The following is a 14,030-nucleotide window of genomic DNA, read 5'->3' as shown; positions in this document are numbered from 1 at the left end:
TGTGGCCAATATGACACTGGCCACCCTGTACCATGACATCACCATAGGAACAGGAAAGGAGATGCAGTCTTCTACAAATTGTTACAGGCAAGAGATAATAACTGATGGGTCTGCATACTACTCAGGGAGGTAGCATCTAGCTCAAACTCACTTCAGCTATATTGCTATTTCCTGTATGACAAAATTCCAAAGGACAAACTAGTTGGTATGTGCAGACACACTAACCATGTAAATGTATATTGTTACATTTCTAGAGTGTCCATATGCAGAAACTACCCCTTCTCCATAATAAAAACTCTGGTCTTAAGCAATATACACTGCTGTTGGAGACAGCAAAGCCATATGAAAGACACATGTTAAGTGTCTTCCCCTGGATCTCATCCTCAGGCAACAATTTAATGTGATTATAGTCCTTCTGAATTTCTTAGAATGATTTTTCAAGTAAACCACAAATCCAGAAAATGGGGAAAAAAATATTTCAAGCTGAAAAAGTAAAAAAAAAAAAAAAAAAAAAAAAAAAAAAAAAAAAAAGAGTTATGTACTACTTACCATAATTTGGCATCTGTGTTATCCTATGTCTTCATTCATCACCAGAGGGTCTTGGATCCGACATCGGATCAGAGACGGCAATATTCAACAGATGGATCCAAGGCTCTGGCTCCTCCCTCTCCCATAACGCCCTGCTGCCCTCTAATTCCCCAATTGAGTTTGCTACCATAATCCTGAGCCACTAATACCATGGTAGACAGAAACCACCTCCAACTTTCTCCACGATCAAACCAGGTGGGAGGATGGCAGGTGGGAAATGTGATAAATGAAGACATAGGATAACAGAGATTCCAAGTTATGGTTAAGTACAGAACTCTTTTTCTGATGTTATCCATGTCTTCATTCCACAGCACAGGGTCAGAGTCCCCAGCTACCATACATCCTGGGCGGCCTCAAGGAAGGACATGCCAGAGCACTGTGGAGCCAAAAGAAGCCCTACTCCTAGAAATTAAGTCCAGCTTATAATGGGATATAAAGGTGTGAGGATTAGACCAAGTGGCAGCTGCACAGATATCATCAATAGAAAGCCTTGCTAGAAAAGCTGAAGAAGTCGGCACAGATCTAGTAGAATGGGCCATAACACGACCTGGAACCTCCAGGTGGCTCAGATTGTAGACCACAGAGATGCAGCTAGATATCCATTTAGAAATAGTGACCTTAGGGACTGGAAGGCCATGTCTGTTATTAGAAAAGGCCACAAAAAGCTGCTCTGACTTACAAAAAATCTTTAGCTCTATGCAAGTAGAACTGAAGCTGTCAGTGAACATCCAAGGTATGAAGGATATGCTCCCCTCTGTTAGAATAGTTAGAAAAGAATACTGGAAGCTGAATGCCTTGATTGAGGGTCAACTTAGAAGCAACCTTGGGTAAGGAGAAGGGATTCATTCTCAGAGAGAGAGTATATCCTTGTGAAAGGTCATGTAAGGAGGAGTAATGGAGACAGCTTGCAATTCTGAAACCCTCTTAGCTGAAGTGATAGCGACCAAAAGGGCCCTCTTCTAAGACAGAAACTTGAGATCACAGGAACTGGCAGGTTTAAAGGGACTCCTAGTGAGAGTTTTAGAACCAAGGTTAGGTCCCAAGCAGGCGAAGGATCCTTAATTGGTGGATGGAGCAGAAAGATTCCTTTCGTAAATGCCATACAAAGTCTAGATGAAAAGGTGAATTTGGAGCTCTCGTGAAAATCTGAAATCGCCAAATGAAGCTTAACAGTGGAAAACCTTGCTCCCTCTTGGTAAAGGGAGGACAAGAACAAAAGTGTATCTGAAACTGAAGCAGAAAAGGGATTCAGATTCCTGCTCCTAGTCCTGATCGAAAACCTTTTCCACTTACTGCTGTACACTTTTCCGGTAGAGGGTTTTTAGGAGGCCAAAATGATGCATTTAATGGGGGAACAGTAGCCTGGACTGTTTAATTATCACTAGAACTGGAGAAACCATGCGGTTAAGAGAAGAGTCCAAAGGTTTGGGAGAGGACATCCCAAAGGACTGGAAAATCAGATCCTATAGAGAGAGCCTGTTATTTGAAGCCACCACTGGAGGTGATGTCTGCATACAGGTGTCAGTTTTATGGTCATAGACAGAGGATGAAGAAGAGCTGCCCACTGGACAGCTAAAGTCCACTGTAACACACTCATGTGGTACCTGGCCAGAGCAACAAGAAGAATGGCGGAGGCGATGGAACTGAGAGACCAAAGAACCAAATAAACTGGAGGGTGCTAAGGGTCCAAAATCTGTGTGACCTGTTCCCATATCAACTGAATTCTGTACAGAGGCAATGTTGCAATTTCTGAAATGGAGTTCAACTGAACTCCTATGAACTCCAACCATTGTGTGGGGATCAGATTAGATTTTGCCAGGTTGACAGTTATCCCCAGCTGACAGAAAAGGGGAAGAACATACTGAATCACCTGAATCAGTTGATGCCTCGAAGTACCTTGAGGAGCCAGTCTTAAAGGTACAAAAGATCTGGAACCCCTGCAGACATAGGTGAGCCGCTACCACTGCCATGCATTTTGTAAACACCTGGGGGGGGCTGTGGTAAGACTGAAGGGTAGAGCACTGAACTGATAATGACTGGCTCCTAGCCGGAAGTGAAGATGTCTTCTGGAATGCCTGTCCATCTTGATGTGCTGATAGGCTTCCTGGAGATCCAAAGAGCACATCCAATTGTCCTTGTGTAAAAGTGGCAGAATGGACTGAGCAGTGACCATCTGGAACTTTGACTTCTTCACTGAAAGATTGAGCTCACTGAGGTCCAGAATAGGATGTAGGTCCCCCGTCTTTTCTGGCAGTACAATGAAGCGAGAAAAGTGCTGGATCCTCTTTGCCCTGCAGGGACCTCTTAGATTGCTCTTTTTAGAAGAAATTGTTGAACTTCTTTGATGGCCAACTCCCTTTGATTGGGTAGAACATCTGGGAGGTAATGTCTTATCGTAGGGGATTCTGAAAAGGGAATGAAATAGCCCCTGAAAACAATATTTAACACCCACTGATCCAAAGTGAAGTTTGTCCAGGCTAGTGGGTGTAGGGAAATGCAACTGCAAACTACCACCAGGCAATGCTTCAGGAGCACTGATAGGGCTGCTCAGAGAAGGTTTCCCTGGAACCCTGGTTTTGCGGACCCCCCTACTTCAAGGGTGGTGGCATCCACTGAAACCTCTTCTCCTGCCTCTGGAAGAGGATTCATCAGCAGTGTCCTGAAAGGGAGACTGCACCTTATGGAACCGCATCTTTCTGGTTCTCCATTGGGTCTTCGAGAAGGACCTCTGGGGGGCCTGAAAGCTTGATCCCTACTGCAAACAGAGTCTTCTCTTCCTGCTCGCTGCATCTCAAAGTGCCCTTTACAGAGGGTCCAAAGATAGTAGAACCGTCAAAGGAGCATTAGTAAACGATGCCTTGAAGGGCTCATGAACCCGCAAAAGTATAGCCAGGCATGATGCTGCAAGGCAATGCCTGCCCCAGCAGGTCGAGAGTTAGCCTCTGCAGCATTGGAGTTTAGCCATATTGAGGAAATTGTGAGAGAGGTCACAGTGGAAAGCTTGGAAGACACCTGCTTGAGGTTCTCCACCTGCAATAACTCTGCAAGGGAGGTGGACAGCTCTTGGACCAGATCCCTTTGGAGGAGGATAAAATGTGCCAAATAGTCATTCTCAGTCTAAAGGTAACTGAAGCATACACATGCTTTCCAAAATGGTCTATCGCCTGGGACTCCCTTTTCAGGGGATGGACTGTGGAGTTCTGCTCTGCTAGCTCCTTCTTTGTGGCAGCAGCAACCACAATGGCATCGACTGGTACTCCTTTGCTACAGAACAAATGGTTTGCAGGGAGACTAAGAAATATGTCGGCTCTCTTTGGAACAGGCTCCACTGTGTCTGGTTCCTTCCAGGTCTATCTAGCAATCAAATCCACTAACTCATCGGCAGGGGGGACACCCAAGAGATAAACACACTCATCCTGAAGGCCTTCAGAAATACGGATTTCTCCAAAGACTGGGGTTGGGGAGACCATCTGCCCTTTTTTTTCAGGAGCTCAAGGATGTCTCCAAAAAGAACATAATCGGGCAGAGATCTGGGGACTCATCTCCTTCCTCGAGATGCTCAGTGAGAGTCTTTGCAGGAGAGTCCAAGTGCCTCCTCTTGCACTTTATCTTATGATGAACCTCCTCCTCTGGAGGCTCTGCGGAGGACTTAGAAGAGACAGGGATGCCCAGAGGTGAGGAAACCCCCTGAAGGCTCGATCGGGAGGGCTGACCCATGACAGGATGTGAGGCCTCCTCAGCTGAGGTAGAGAGAGGCTGGAAGGGACCTGGAGGTACTGCAGAGGTAACTCCAGACCTATAGAAAGTCCTCTCTACCACCCTGAAAGCCAAGGGGCTAGAAGCGGGCCCATCCCCCACATCTGAGGGAGAAGTCCCCCGGAGAGGAGGAATGCACCTAGAAATGGCCTCCCGACCCCTGGATGATACTGACCTGGAGCTATTGAAAGCCAAAGTGCTGAGAGGAAAGGATCGGTCCAAAGAGATGGTACCAGACCCCCCCGTGGAGCCAGCATCAACCACCTTGGTACAGGGCTCACCCCGTTCCAAGGGTGGAGGAACAGAAAAAGCCAAGGACACTGGTAGGGACAATAAAGCGGGAATACCCGTCCTTGCCAGAATCTGGTTGCAAACTTCCTGGTCCCTACACTCTAAACACAGCTGTGTTGGATGAGGAGAATGATGGGGGGGAGAGGTTCCCCTTGCCAGATGGGCAGGAGAAACCAGGACACCCAACTCTATCTGGGCCTTGAGAAAACTCCTCATCATCCTGTCCATGTCTGACACTAGAAGGCTACTAGAAGATCTAGAGGAGTAAGAGGAGAGGGTGGTCTTGGAGGGAGACTTCCCTGACCTACTGCCAGGCTCCGGGGAATGGATCCGATGTCTTGGAACCAAATGAGATCTCTGTTTTGAGGTGGAGGGGATGGCAGGCTCCTCCAAGATTACAATCGGATCTGACGACTCTCTCTGATCCAAAGGCTTAATAGGCTCAGCAGACAGACCCGATGAACCACTTGGATCCAAAGCTGGCTCCACCTTGGTCAGATCTCAGGGCCTCAGATCCGGAGAGGACCTGCATCCAACAGATTGCACTGCAGCTCTCGGCTCTGAGCTAGTGCCCTTTTTAAGCTGAGGCCCGGGGAGAAAAGCTCCATAATTTAGTAAAAAAAAATACAGTGCAAGATTTGTCATGGTACATTTATATGATACAAAAGAATTAGAAACAAGGTTTAGATTCTGTAGTTATTTCTGTGTACTGTTTGGTACAGTTTACTCATTGTAATAAAAACAAGTTTTAAATTTTAAAGTTAGTCAAGACAAAGGGAAAGAGTTTGTTCTAGAGAGAAGCATCAAGTTAAATGCAGGTTGTCAGACTGATATTTGTTTTTTAGGAGAGAAACAGATTGTGAGAGTATTACTTTTTACAATCATAAGATTGATGCATATGGAGAAGCATTTGACAGTAGTTAACATTCAGATGGGATAAAGTAGGTGAGGGTTCAGGTGGTGTGTTTACAGTGGCATGTCCAGGCATTAGTGAGAAAGTTTATAAGAGCAGTTTTGAATTGTAGTAAGTTGTTTATGTTTCAAATGGACTGGGGGAGCTTGTTCCAGGATAGTGCAGGAGAGTAACTGTAAAGGTTTTGTCATATTGTTCTTTCTGGTTTGTCAATTGCTAATGGATTTTGTTCAGAGCTTCTGAGTGTCCTAAGTGGGATGTAGGGGGAGTCACATATCTATCTATCTATCTATCTATCTATCTATCTATCTATCTATCTATCTATCTATCTATCTATCTATCTATCTATCTATCTATCTATCCATCCAGCCATCTTTCTATCTATCCAGCCGGCCATCTGTCTAGCTATCTATCTATCTAGCCAGCCAGCAGACATCTATCCAGCCAGTCATCTGTCCAGCCACCGAAGAAGTGAGGGGAAAAAGATGATCTAATATTATCCATGTCTTCATTCATCACCACAGGGCCTTGGATCCAACATCAAATCCAAGACAGCAATATTCATCAGACGGATCCAAGGCTCTGGCTCCTCCCTCTCCCATAATGCCCTGCTGCCCTCTAATCCCCAGAACTCATTTGCATGCTTCCTGTGCAGATCCGTGTCCTCTGACTGGATAAGTATAAAGTTTCTACTTTTTATTTTCTTTGCTTAGTTTAGTGTTGTGGTTTTCTGCTGTAGGGTAGTTTAGTTTAGTTTGGTTAATATAAAATAAAATAAATACAAAACAAAACTCAGAGCAGACTTAATGAAACTTGTACACCCGAATGTGACATACAGTAGGGGAAAGTATTTAAAAGAATACTTTGAAACAAGTAGTCACAATCAAATTTACAAGAACTCAAAAATGAGTAAATTTGGACTTTGTAAGACATGTAAGTTCATTAATGATGGTCCCTATGTGGCAGTACAAAATTATGGTAGATCCATTAAGTGTCCTGGGTTCTGTAACTGCAATACGAAGATGGTAGTATACTTGGCTTCATGTTTATCATGTCCGGCATACTATATAGGGAAAACTATTAGGAGGTTAAGGGACCGTATTATGGAACACAATAGAGACATAAAAAACAAAAAATGTACCAACTCATTGTACAATCATAGTATTAGATGTAAGGACTTTAAGAGGTTTATCTTTTTCGTCATTGACAGGATCCCTCACAATTTAAGTAAAGGGGGTGATGACAAGACTCTATTAGAAGTCAAAGAATGTTTATGGCAGTTAAGGTTAAACGCTAATAATTCACCGGGCATTAATGAACAAATCTCTATAACAAGCATTTTAAAATACAAATCTCATTTTATATGATAAGTATATAATTAGGATGTATATACATTTTTGTGCTAATTTATATATTTTAATGTATTTTTAATGCATTTCAATATTAGTAAAGGTTGCTATATATACATAAATTATTATACTAGGATTTTAATTAAATTAAGGTTGAATATTTAGGGTTGATAATGAAGGCGTTTGGGTTATTCATTTTATTTTTATTTATTTCATTTATTTATTGTATTCAATTTATTTTACGTTTTTTTACACTATATAATGTTATATTATATTTTATTATAGGTATTACATTTTATTACAATTATTGTATTGTGATTGGTTAATTTATATTAGTCTTACTATTTAAATGAAGTGTGACATTCAGCAACTGATACTCTGATGATACCCCAAGTGTGCAGGGGTGAAAGCGCTTAGTATCTTTTGGTCGTTCTACAAGTTTCATTAAGTCTGCTCTGAGTTTTGTTTTGTATTTATTTTATTTTATATTAACCAAACTAAACTAAACTACCCTACAGCAGAAAACCATGACACTAAGCTAAGCAAAGAAAATAAAAAGTAGAAATTTTATACTTATCCAGCCAGAGGACACGGATCTGCACAGGAAGCATGGCAAATGAGTTCTGGGGATTAGAGGGCAGCAGGGCATTATGGGAGAGGGAGGAGCCAGAGCCTTGGATCCTTCTGATGAATATTGCTGTCTTGGATTTGATGTTGGATCCAAGGCCCTGTGGTGATGAATGAAGACATGGATAATATTAGATCATCTTTTTCCCCTCACTTCTTCGGTGGCTGGACAGATGACTGGCTGGATAGATGTCTGCTGGCTGGCTAGATAGATAGATAGCTAGACAGATGGCTGGCTGGATAGATAGAAAGATGGCTGGATGGATAGATAGATAGATAGATAGATAGATAGATAGATAGATAGATAGATAGATAGATAGATAGATAGATAGATAGATATATGACTCCCCCTACATCCCAGGACACTCAGAAGCTCTGAACAAAATCCATTAGCAATTGACAAACCAGAAAGAACAATATGACAAAACCTTTACAGTTACTCTCCTGCACTATCCTGGAACACGCTCCCCCAGTCCATTTGAAACATAAACAACTTACTACAATTCAAAACTGCTCTTATAAACTTTCTCACTAATGCCTGGACATGCCACTGTAAACACACCACCTGAACCCTCACCTACTTTATCCCATCTGAATGTTAACTACTGTCAAATGCTTCTCCATATGCATCAATCTTATGATTGTAAAAAGTAATACTCTCACAATCTGTTTCTCTCCTAAAAAACAAATATCAGTCTAACAACCTGCATTTAACTTGATGCTTTTCTCTAGAACAAACTCTTTCCCTTTGTCTTGACTAACTTTAAAATGTAAAACTTGTTTTTATTACAATGAGTAAACTGTACCAAACAGTACACAGAAATAACTACAGAATCTAAACCTTGTTTCTAATTCTTTTGTATCATATAAATGTACCATGACAAATCTTGCACTGTATTTTTTTTTACTAAATTATGGAGCTTTTCTCCCCGGGCCTCAGCTGAAAAAGGGCACTAGCTTAGTTGGACTAACCCGGTCAACAAATGTCAAATAAATAAATAAATAACTGGGATAGATGGCTGGATGGATGGATAGATAGACAGATGACTTGCTGGCTGAATGAACAGATGGACGACTGGGTGGATTCTGCAGCTTTGTTGTTGCATTTTTGTGTAGCATTCTGTATAGAAAGGAAAAGCAGTCCATCCAGATTGTAAAGATGAAGAGGGTAGCAGCGAGTGCAGCAAGTTTTTCCAGGATGTTATAGCATATACTAACAATGAGAATGAAGACAGAGAGCCATAATTCTTTCTACACAATTTGAGGTGTCATTTGTTGGTAATTGTCATACTAGTATTTCATGACCACGCCACCCTCCACAAATAAATCTGCATGTATTTTAGAAGTTTGGGGGAGAAATGAAAGGAAATTAGGGATGCTTTTATGTTTTGGAAGCTTCTTTTTCTTTAACTTTACCATGTTGTATTTTTTATTCATTTTTATTTACGTTAACTGTTTTTGGCAAAATGTATCTGGTTTTATTTTAAAACACCTGAAGCACTGGTGGATAGATAGAAGGCTTGCTAGGCTAGGCTGGTAGGGAGAGAAAAAAGAAGACAAATCTCAGTCTTTACCTTGTTAGCGGCTGTAGAAGTGCTAATAACAAACTGTTCTACAGCTATGATCTTTGTAGGGCTCTTCTTGCCCTGATCTCCACTCCCTTCATAAACTGCAGCCAATTTCTGCATGATTTACAACACCCGGACCTGGGAAGAGCTCTGCCTGCAGGTCCAGGTTGATGACGTAACTGAATTGCTGTGGAAAAGCCGGAGGTAACTGTGGCTTTTCCACAGTGATTCAGTGTGATCGAAAAGCTTTCAACAGCGGGCAACGGGATGAGGTTGCTCAACCTGTGAGCGTCCCATTGATTACAGGATGGGTGGCAACCTTAATGACAAGCAGTTTCTTATAAGCTGTAATCATGGGCACCATGACAGAAACGAGAGAAACTGAATTCTGGCATTTGAAAGTGCAATCACAAAGGAGAATTTCAACAAGCATACAAACTCAAAACTCACTGAACATTTCTAAAGCATGTCTGGAGAAATATTTGATCGCCCATGTACACCTGACATGGGGGATGTGTTCCTCATACCTCTGTTAACATATGCATACTAATTCCAAAACTACTGTAACTTAGTTAGGGGAAATGCTCTGAGGTACTTCACATCAATACATACTTACGATCACACTTAACCATGTTAGTCATAATCTTTTGCATTTCGGCTTGGCAACCATAAATTTAGCAATATTAAACTTGCTTTACTACAATACAGTGTCTGACAATACCAACACGTTTTGGTGCAATTCCATTAAAAAAAGTATAAAGAAAGCAGCAATTCAAAAGACAATTAAAGCATATCTGTAGGTGCCTACCAACCAAGCTAAGGAGCTTATAAAGCCATCCAAAACTTTAGGTTGGCTTCTACACCACATAGATAATAACAATAATAATAACCTCTCCTGCAATTTGTTTATATGGTACAGTATGATACTAGCCTCCATAATTGAGGTGATCACAGAACTACAAATCAATACCCAAGTAAGTACCTATGAACCTATAGGTTCTTTTCAAGTTTCTGCTAATCACCATATTACACAAAGACAACATTTCAAGGTAAGACTATCCACAGTTGAAAATGCCATAGGAGAGGTGAATGACCACATGTAGTATGTAAAATCTAATTTAGGTGTTATTCTGACATAAAACGGCCACTGATTCACTGGCAACATGACTTAGCAAAAGTAATGTTGGTGAAATAAAATGAAGATTTCTGGACTAAGAGAGATGGTAGATCTCCTCCCACCATAAATACAGTATCAGTTCTTCTGGGAAAACCTAAGTTTCAAATTACATTAACTGAAAGGGCTCAGTAAATCTCCTGTGAAAGATTATAATTTGGACGACTGATTTATAGCCTTCACTGCTAAATTTCTTATTGGAAAAATAAAGTACTAAAACATCTTGGATGACAGTAACACTCAAGTACAACTGAAGGAGAATTCCTGTACACAGCAAGAATTTAGTGGGGGTTACATGTGGATGAATGCCTTCTAGACAGTTTTAAATGTACTGAAGTAGAAGAAGATTAAGTGCAGTCTTCCTCAGTGACTGTTAGTCTTGGCATGGCAAACAATACTTTATAAGAGCAGTGCAACCATAAGAATAGTGGAAGCAGGAGATTCTGCAATGTCTACTGCAGTCACAGCCAGAGCTTTTCCATTTGGGCAGCAGCTGAGACAATTTCATTTCAGCTTTTAAATGATTGATTGAGACACAACAATCAGCAATGTACCCAGAGATTATAAATTCATACTCAAGTGCTCTTATTGCGGCCCCCAATCCACCTGTCCATTACAAAATTGAAACATCACCCCCCCCCCAACACCTAATAGATGTTTGCATCACTTTCCCCTCTAAAACTGTTAAAGTAGATATTTTTTTAAAATCTATGAAACTCTTATTGGCGGCATTAATTTAGGCAGCTGTGGAGACTGTATGGCCTAAACAAGCTTCTTTAAGTAATGTATATAAAATTATACTCAGCAGAGTAGAAAAAGAATGCCTAGCTACACCCTTGACAACAATAGGTGCTTATTTTAAATTTCTGAGGAAATATCAGGTTCTGGGTACTAACTGTGAGCAAAGTCATATGTTTTGCTGTATTTTAACCCTTATTTCTTCTGAGTATAATAAATGATAGGAAGTATTTAAAGACTATAACAAGTTAGAATGAGCAAGGTTTCTAGCTGTAAATCCAATGAGCTCTCGGCACCCATGCCAATGGAAAAAAGCTGCATGACTGCCGAATCATACACCAATGCACTGTACGAGCATGTACACAAATGCATGGACCTTGCCATACCAAACAGAACTAAGATGCTCTCCTCCAAAAAAAGGAAGCCAATCTGGTGGTTCCCAGCAATCAATAAACTCTACAACAGAAGGAAGAAACTGTTGCAGAAAAACATAAAGTCACAAGACTGGAAAACCTCATCAGTTTCAACAAAAAGCTGAGATACTTTATCAAATTCTCTAAAGCCAGCTATGAAGGCAGAATTGCGGCTGACACCAAAAACAACCACAAAGCCTTCTATAGCTATATCAAAAACCTCAAAAGCAATACCCAGATTTGCACTCTGAGTTATTGCAAAATGGCACCTCCTATACTGAGGCAACAGATATAGCCAACATACTGGGTGACAGATTCAGTACCAACTTTACCCCTCCCCCAAGGGCCCTATCACAATACCAGATGAAAGCCTGGTACCCATTTCTGCGGTACAGGTAAAAGCTGCATTGTCCAAAGCCAAGAATACAACATCCATGGGACCTGATAATATCCCTGGCTGCGTCCTACATGAGCTACAAAATGAACTGGCACCACATCTGTGTGCCCTGTTCAATCACAGCCTTACCTCAGGCTACATCCCTAATGAATGGCACACTGCTACAGTCATCCTGCTCCATAAAGGGGGAGCAACTACAGACCCTGGGAACTATCACCCCAATAGCCTGACAAGCCTGGTATGCAAAGCTATGGAGCGCATCATCATGGACCTGCTTAACAAAGATATAGGCAATCTCCAAACTCTTGACCTTACACAGTTTGGCTTTGTCAAGGGGAGCTCCTGCCTGCTGAACCTGGTTGACTTCTTCGAGGCAGTCACCAAGGCTGTGGATGAGGGTAAGGCAGTGCAAACAGCAGCCTACCTCGACCTGACCAAGGCCTTTGATGCTATTCCTCACTCAGGTATCATTGATAAACTCACCAAACTAAGTATCAATCTTTACATCACTAGGTGAGTTGCAAATTGGCTCACAGACAGGACCCACAGAGTGAAAGCTGCAGATTCCAAGTCAGACTGTCGATCAATCCTGAGCATAGTCTCACAGGGCTTGGTCCTGGACCCTCTCCTGTTTGGCATCTACTTCTTAGAAGTCCAGGCCAACACAGAAGGACTCTGGCTGACCAAAGTTTGCTGATGACTGCAAGCTAGGAGTCATTATCAACTCCCCAAGTGATGCAGACAGCCTACAAAAGGGCCTCTCTGAGACCAATGACTGGTGTTGGAACCATGGCCTGGAGCTTAATGCAAAAAAATGTGTTATCATCCTCTTTGGAAAAAACTCAGTTCCCATGAATTGCCACATTGATGGGAGCCCACTGAACACTGAAGGGGCCATAAGAGATCTGGGCACCCAGGTCGACAGCCACCTCACCTTCGACCACCACATTGCCACTGTGGTCAGAAAGTCCTTCTATGTGACGCATCTTATAAGCAAAGGTTTCCCATCCAAGAAGAAAGAGGTCATCATCCCTCTCTACTCATCCCTTATTAGACCAGTCATCAAATATAACACCCCGTTTGGCATGTACCTGACCAGACACCTACAACAGCTGGAGAGGCCACAAAAGTACCTCACAAAAAGAATCCTAGGCCTTAAACACATCTCCTACATGGAAAGACTCAAGAAACTTCAACTGTTCTCAGTCTCTTATCGTCTACTTAGAGGTGATCTCTGCTTGACTTACAAAGCCATGTCCGACCCAGCCCGACTTGAAATGCTACACTTACAGAAATCCCAATCCCCCCATGCCATGCGCTCCAGAGATCACAACCTCATTACCACAATTAACAGAACATGCTGGAGGGACAGGTTCATCTCCCAAAGACTGCATTTACTCTGTTTTAGGCTTCCCATTCATGTCAAGCAGAGCACCTCACTGGGTCTCTTCAAGAGAAATCTTGACGAGTGGATGGGTAACAGAAAGTTCACTCCAGGGATCATTCCAGTTGCACTTCTGGATATGGGTACTGTGAACTAACATCAGGTAGCACGGTGCCTGGGCAATTTTTTTGTGGCTAGGCTTGTAAAGGCTCCAGGGCCATTAGCCTAGTACACACCTATGAACCTATGAGTGAAGAGCAATACTTTTTGACATTGGAGTGGTGACTTCTCCAGAAAGGTAAAGGGATGTTACAACAGCATAACACTGTGCTTTGGAAAGCTAGTTATGCCCTAGTGCTGAGAATTGTAATTTTTTTTTAATTCATTTGCATTTGCTAATTGGGTTAAAACACAGGTCCTCTTTTTCCTGATTCATACCAAGGACACTGTTTGGTTAAATGACTTATGCAGAGTTACACACAGTAGGCAAAAGGAGGTGGAAGAAACTGAACTCTGCACTAAAAGATTAAACAGATTAATAGCCCATAGCTTTAATCTACTGCATTAACTGCCAGATGGCATCACTTATCACTAAAAGAAAAAATGTCCCCTCCTCCTTTAGACTAAATGCATTTAATAGTTCTACTTACAATCTGTACGTACCAGATGTTTTAGACACTATCTATTGTAAAAAATAGTGGTGGTTAAAATATTAATACCACTGGATGGGTGACAGGGAATGCTGCAGTCTTGGTACCCTGTACTAGCAGGTGTTCTCTTCAAGTTTGTAATATACAGAAAAGCAACACTGAAAGTTTAATTTACGTAAAAC

The sequence above is a fragment of the Protopterus annectens genome, chromosome 8.part0 (assembly GCF_019279795.1).
Source record: "Protopterus annectens isolate FY-2018-M chromosome 8.part0, PAN1.0, whole genome shotgun sequence".
NCBI classification, from domain to species: Eukaryota; Metazoa; Chordata; order Ceratodontiformes; family Protopteridae; genus Protopterus; species Protopterus annectens.
Note: the sequence above shows the minus strand (reverse complement) of the source record.